The sequence below is a fragment of the Salmo salar genome, chromosome 25, assembly GCF_965601325.2.
Source record: "Salmo salar chromosome 25, fSalSal1, whole genome shotgun sequence".
NCBI lineage: Eukaryota > Metazoa > Chordata > Actinopteri > Salmoniformes > Salmonidae > Salmo > Salmo salar.
The window spans coordinates 41,287,967-41,294,325 of NC_138315.1; the positions used below are offsets into that span (position 1 = coordinate 41,287,967).

At 42.8% G+C, this 6,359-nt stretch overlaps 1 long non-coding RNA gene across 2 annotated transcripts; it reads right to left on the minus strand.

Annotated features, from left to right (window-relative positions):
- Positions 1–222: 222 nt before the first annotated feature.
- On the minus strand, positions 223–5,784 carry LOC123730532 (uncharacterized). 2 transcript variants are annotated; one of them, XR_014382657.1, is made up of 4 exons: positions 5,663–5,784; positions 5,342–5,470; positions 5,023–5,244; positions 223–4,923 (listed from the first exon to the last, which is right to left on the minus strand). It is a non-coding gene; the product is annotated as an uncharacterized LOC123730532 (long non-coding RNA). The 2 variants fall into 2 exon arrangements; XR_014382656.1 differs by having other exon boundaries at positions 5,342–5,450; positions 5,663–5,782.
- Positions 5,785–6,359: the final 575 nt, after the last annotated feature.

The following is a 6,359-nucleotide window of genomic DNA, read 5'->3' on the forward strand; positions in this document are numbered from 1 at the left end:
AAACCATGTAATTGGCGTTCAAACTAATGGTACGGCTGTTTTTACCTTGGTGAAACACATTCTGCACCAAGTAAAGCACAGACAGGTTTCTATGATGAGTATATTGGGTAAATGCTCGTGCAATTTCAGGATGTTCGCTACCTGCAAATAGCATATCATCCAAAACCAGCAGATTGTTTTTATGTGGAGGTCAAAGTTCATCATCAGACAGGGATTGAGGTATTCCTTCAACAAACTTGATTTTTATTTTCTTCAACAATTCATCATACATAGGTTGATAACATGAATAACACCACACAATATTGTCAGGCTTCTGAGATAACATATGTTCAGAATTCTCTAAAATACTTTTTACAAAACAAGTTTTACCACTGTTGGAGGGGCCTGCGATTAAGGCCGAAAATGGTAGTTGCAACCGGGGGTCAAAACCTTCTACAGCAGCCATTATATCTTAAGCTTTAAGACACACTGGGGCTTGTAGCATAAGTCAGTAGCCAAAGGGCAGTGTGGTCCCGTTAGGTAAAAGCATTCTCTTGTCATAGACTACCCTGAATCTTTTAGTAAGTGGGGCATTCCTGAGATGGAAGCCCTTTTTATCCCTAACAATTTTTTTGTAGGAGCTCAAAATCTCCAAGTCACTATTCCGATCGTTTATGAACCCCTCGACCAAGCGTGTGATTGATTCCAAGTTTACACGCGGGGCATTTTCGTAGTTTTGAGTCACGCCTTTGGCTTTCAACACCACGTGATTGTCTTTAGTCCTAAAAGCATAGCTTTTGGGCCCACAGGAGGACCATTCTGTGATATGGTCGCCATCTTTGAGTTCACTCGTTAAACCACCCAGATAGTTGCTAAGCGGGGGGCTCCAGTCACCCTGTTTGCTTACATAGACCACAGAGTCTGTGTCGTGGTAAAGAACCCACCTCTGAAGCTGCTCCATGAGGGCGTACAATTCAAGTCGGCCATAGGCCGTGGTAAATGCTGCAACACATTTACATTACCCGGGGGTAGAACCCACTTCGTGTTACGTCTCCATTGCACCAGGGCAATGTCTTGACTCAAGAATGAAAAATGTGAAATTTCGTATTGGTCCGAAAAAACAAATTCCAAAAATTCTTCGGGTCTTTAATGATCGACGTTGTTAGCATATTGCATCTCTGCGAAAGCTTCCCCCAAAGCGAGTTTAAGTACAATTTCGACACATTTCGTTTGGTCTTGTTGACCTCTATTCTGTCAGGGTCAAGAAGAATGCCTTCTCTGTCGTGATAGTCTCGAATGTACTTGTCTTTGCTCTCTTGATCTGTGACCGATGAAGGATAACCTGAAGCCATCTGCTTGCATCTCAAGAAGGTCTTGATGTACTCTTTAAAAAGAGTGTCTGATTTCCTGGAAAATTTCCACACTTCAAAGATTTTGGCCACACGATACCCCTTCTCTAGAGCCTTTGTGAATTCAGGTGTAACCCAGACAGCTGTAAGGGCTCTTTCCTGATCTGAGTGATCACAAGGCTTTTCCTGGTTGTTGTTTTCACTGCAGGTGCGACATAGGGGAAAGAAAAGTTTTCCTTGAGGTCCCTTGTAAGGCAACACTGGTATAAACAAACCCCTAGGTGGGTAGACCATTGCTTTGATCAGACCAAAATAGTTTTGGGGTAAGTCAAAGTCGCGGTGAATAATTTCAGGATGCCCCAATAGGATAGCATGAGGAACTCATTACATGAGGATAAAGAGATGTAAAATCTACATAACCTATTGTCTCGTCTGGTTGCGCTACATACCGCAAGGTCAAAGCATTGGTACGGCCTCCATACAGGGCCTGTCGTGGCTCCAAGGGTTCGGGTGTGTCAAAGCTGGAAAGGAAAGCTCGAACATGAGGATCAGACTTTTTGAGTGGAGTCCACTCATGCTCCCACATAACATTCACTTTCAAACCATAAGTAGCCTGTAAAGATTCACATTTGTCTTGAAACTCTAGGTACATTTCACCAAAAGTCTTTTGGGTTTAGGACACACAGGGCCTGTGGCTCAAAGCAAGATTTACAACCGTGGGAGAAACAACCGTTGTACTCAAACACGGTCTCAACACCGTCAATCTGTGTGTATCCATCTACATGATAAGGCCCAAACGCCTTCTCACCCCTATTCAAAGCATGTTGAATAAAAATGTCTTTATCCTGGGCCAAGTACTCCAACCACTGAATGGAGCCACTAGAGTATGACTTAAATTGGCGTCGGTAGTTGTCAGGCGAGGGGATAGCTATAGATCCTAGAGGTAGAAAGTGTGTACGATAGGTTTTCATGCATGCCGATGCAATAGTTGTACAACTCCAGGGGTCAATGCCTGCATCTTTGATGACCTCTGCTCTGAATCTGAGGCACCCCTCGCGAAGGATAACCACGTCGTTGTCACAGTATGACTCCATCTCTTTGTGGAAGTCAAAAGTGCTGTGACATACTGTCTCGTACCATGTCATGAATCTCTCTCGCTCTTTGGGAGACATTTGATCACAACCGTACATTTCAGGTCTCGGATAAGATCCTATATAGTGTAAATTCTCCTCAGATGTAAAAAAATGGGGAAACCAACCTTTCACAGAGTTCTCAAAACCCAAGGCCTCAGGCATTTGAGACAATCTCATGGGTAAGAAGCTTAAACTGTCAATGTATCTCTGGTTGAAAGCGGGGTCAACAAAACACAAGATTTTACTACCTTGAGCTATGACACTGGGCGCAACGCCTTGCTGTATCAGAGGGTTCAAAAGAAGGTACGAATCATATGCTCTAGAATTGTGCGCTATAAACGTAAAGTTTCTGTACTGGGGTTTTCTGAAGTGTTTTAGAAAGAGGAGTGCACAATTGGGTCCCTCAGCTGACCACTTATCCCCCTTGAAAGTCATGGTAGATACAAAAATAGGCAAATGAACCCCTGATTGTTGATTAGTCTCAAAATCATAAAAAACGTATTTCTCTGAATGTTCATCTTCAGCCAAGGGTTGAATATAACACTCGTGGGGCACATCTTGAACCAGTTCAGAGTCTCTGCTTTTCAAAGGCCCTTTACAGATTGGGCAATGAATGATTCCACACACATGAGGTTTAGGGTTGTCTATTTTAAGGTTGTAATTGCATTGACATTTTGGACATTTCCTGTTAATATCACAACTGCTTACAGATTTACAGGCCTTGGGGTGCCATGATTCAATTTTGAGTTTTTCGTAACAGTAGGCCGAACGGCATGTCCTGTGACAATCGGCACAGGGTGTCAGGTTTAAGGGCTGCATCGGACATTTTTCATCCAGACATACGGAACAGTTATAACGGCACGAGTGGCCACCCTTTCGGGTGTAGCCGGTATGACAGGCTGGACACACATATGGTGCGCCTAAAAACGCTCCGATGTTGGTAACTGCATAGTAATGGTCGTTTTGCACATAAAAGTACAGGATCTGAGGATGAGGTTGGGGGTTGTTTTGGAATTTCAAGAGAGAAGCATTAGCTTTACTGTGGTACAAAACCACAATCTTGATGTTCAGAAAGTTTTCAAATTTGACTATGTCAGAGAATGCCATTGCATCCTGCATGCCCAGACCGACAGCATTTTGAAGCTCTCTAGCCTTTTGCAACGCCTCTAGATCCGTACATCCAGGGTTTAGTAAATGTGCTAGGCCTATTGCAAAGCATAGCTTATTACCATGATTGGGAACGTTTATGAGGCATGCCCTTTTATTGTTTATGATTTCTGATTGCATTAGGCTATCTAGCTTCCTTCTCTGCCCCCCCCCCCCCCCCCCACCACCCAGGGGTTGCCGTATTATTTGCACAACAAGCTCCAGCGACCTATCGGCTATGATGGATAAACTTGATTGAACAAGTCGTTCCAGCAGGGCTATAAATTGTTCAAGATCTGCTTCACCATTGGGTAAAATAAGAGATACAGTGTTTTGCATGCTATCTCCACAAATTTCCAACTGTAAGACATCACGAGATTCGCCATAATCTCTTGCCCTCTCTAACAGTTCGTTCAGAGTATCCAAAATCATCACGTAAAAAACAGCATAATCGAGATTTTGATTCACCCATGTGAAATTGAAAAACTGTCTAATCTGTATTGCTGAATTTATTTCTGTACACAACCCTGACACTTCTATCAGGACCATCTCCCTCCTGATTTATTAGACAATTTTCCAATTCCTCAAAAACATCATATTCCGTTTCAGACTCTTCTGAAAGGGGCATTAATATCGGGCTGCTTGGGGGCTCAGGTGTAGAAGATCTCAGACTCTCGTTCATCTGGTTTATTAAAAAAACTAGGCCTGGCGGGATTTGAGATAATTGGTTTTCATATGTTGTTCCTGACTCGTTCATATGTTTAATTATTTCAATTAGGTCGGCGGGAATTTGGGAAAATAGATTTTCGTCTATGGGAATTATGTCTGATACCCCACCCTCGTTCATCCGTTCAATTAAAGCTTGTAGATCGGGGGGGGGTATTTTCGCCAAAAGGCTTTCAACTGTCTCAATTATAGGAACGTCCATTTCGGTAACTGGTTTTAGCGCCGTTATTTGCGTTTTAACAACCGGGGCATTGTTCAATGCCAGAAGGATAGATCCTGACTGTGTTGCCGCTCGAGTAAATCAACCATTCGTTGGTGTAGCAAGACATTTCTGGATTTTAGAGCCTTTGAAAAGGCCTTGATAAACTCTGCTTGGTCTATTTCAGGTTTGGGTGTTTCTACATAAGAATTGGAGGAATCAAGAAGATTGGCTGCGTTACAGAATAGCCAGTCGTCTACCTGTGAAATGTCATTTAAAACGTTGAAATCACCCGGTTTCATTGTTTTATTGTGAATGTCAGGCGCTCCGAAATCCTCTGCGGGTTCTCGGTGTGTATGGTCTTCTGTGCCGTTATACGCCGGGGAGGAGTCTGTAAAAACATTATTTGTCATTGTTTTAGAATTTTCAATCATAAAAATGTATAAATTATAATAAACTCTGTATTACTAATAACATAAGGGCTTCATACCATGTCCGTGTCGGGCCGTTTCTTGAAGAAGTAACTTTTTGGGCCTGGGAGATTCTGCGCAATGCACTTGCGCCGATGTTGTGCCCTGTTTGGGGCGGAAATATGTCGCTTGGTTCCTGGGTGGTGTTAGGGTAAACCCGTTCGAACAGAAAGGCAGAATAGCATCGATGTCCTCGTTCAGAGTACATGAAGCACCCGTGATCCTTCTTTTGGGTCTGTCCGCTGTAAACACAAAAAATAGCTTTTAATATAGGGTTCACACTTTTTGTTTTTAATGTATACATTTTCTTAGGGATTTTTTTATTATTATTGAACTTACGTCTACAATAGTGTGATGGAGACTGGCTGCTTTCGGCGCTGCACGCAGTTTGATTCTGAGAATCCCTCTCTGACAAAATCGGTTCCAAATCATCTAGCCCACGGAGCATCTGCGTAAAGGATTGCGAGCCTACAGACGTTAGATAATATTAACATATATACGAAATATACACATTTTTTAAATATGAGAATACGGGCATTTGACATATTACCTTAAAATCATTGTCCATCAGTTTTAGAATAGTGATATCACATTTTTAATATCCATATAATTCCCTGAAAATACCTCTCCAAATCTAATATATTATTTTCACTAACTCACCTTCAGAAAGCTCCATTAGGACCTATTCCGAGATTATCTGTTGGCCTGATAACTCTTCGGTCTGTTGGCCGGGAGTCTTTTGAGGTGCGCTATAGGATGTCTTACCGTCTGGCTAGTTTCACTATTCTGCAATGAGTTTACAGAGTGGGGGTGCCGTTTTTTCGGGCGTCATCCTGTATGCAAAAAAAAAGGCCATATAAAGTACTCTAATGTCTAGAGACCCAAAACCACAGGCGGGTGTCTTGACATATTCGGTCTGCCGATAGGGTGTCCGTTGTAAATTTATATCCCGGGGTGGGGGACCGTCAGTATATGCGCTGATTAGAAAATAACATATGTTTTAAACAGTAGGAGTTCGTCTAGACCTGATCTCTTATGCCTGGGCTTTTTCACTTTTTTAGCCCCCACATGTTTGAAGGTGAGATAAATACGTATTTGAAAGGGCTTGGGGGGATAATAAAATGGAAAGTGCCCAGACCAATTGAAGAGACGCCGTCAATCCTAAACAAACTTACATACACCTTTTCTGGTTTCAAAAGCCCCCCCATGCAGAGACACACCCACACACACACACAATTACCCACCCTCACACGCACACACCCCCCTACGCACGTGCCAGTCCTAAACAAACGTACACACACACTTTTTCTGGTTTCAAAAGCCCCCCCCCATGCAGAGACACACCCCCCTTTTTTGT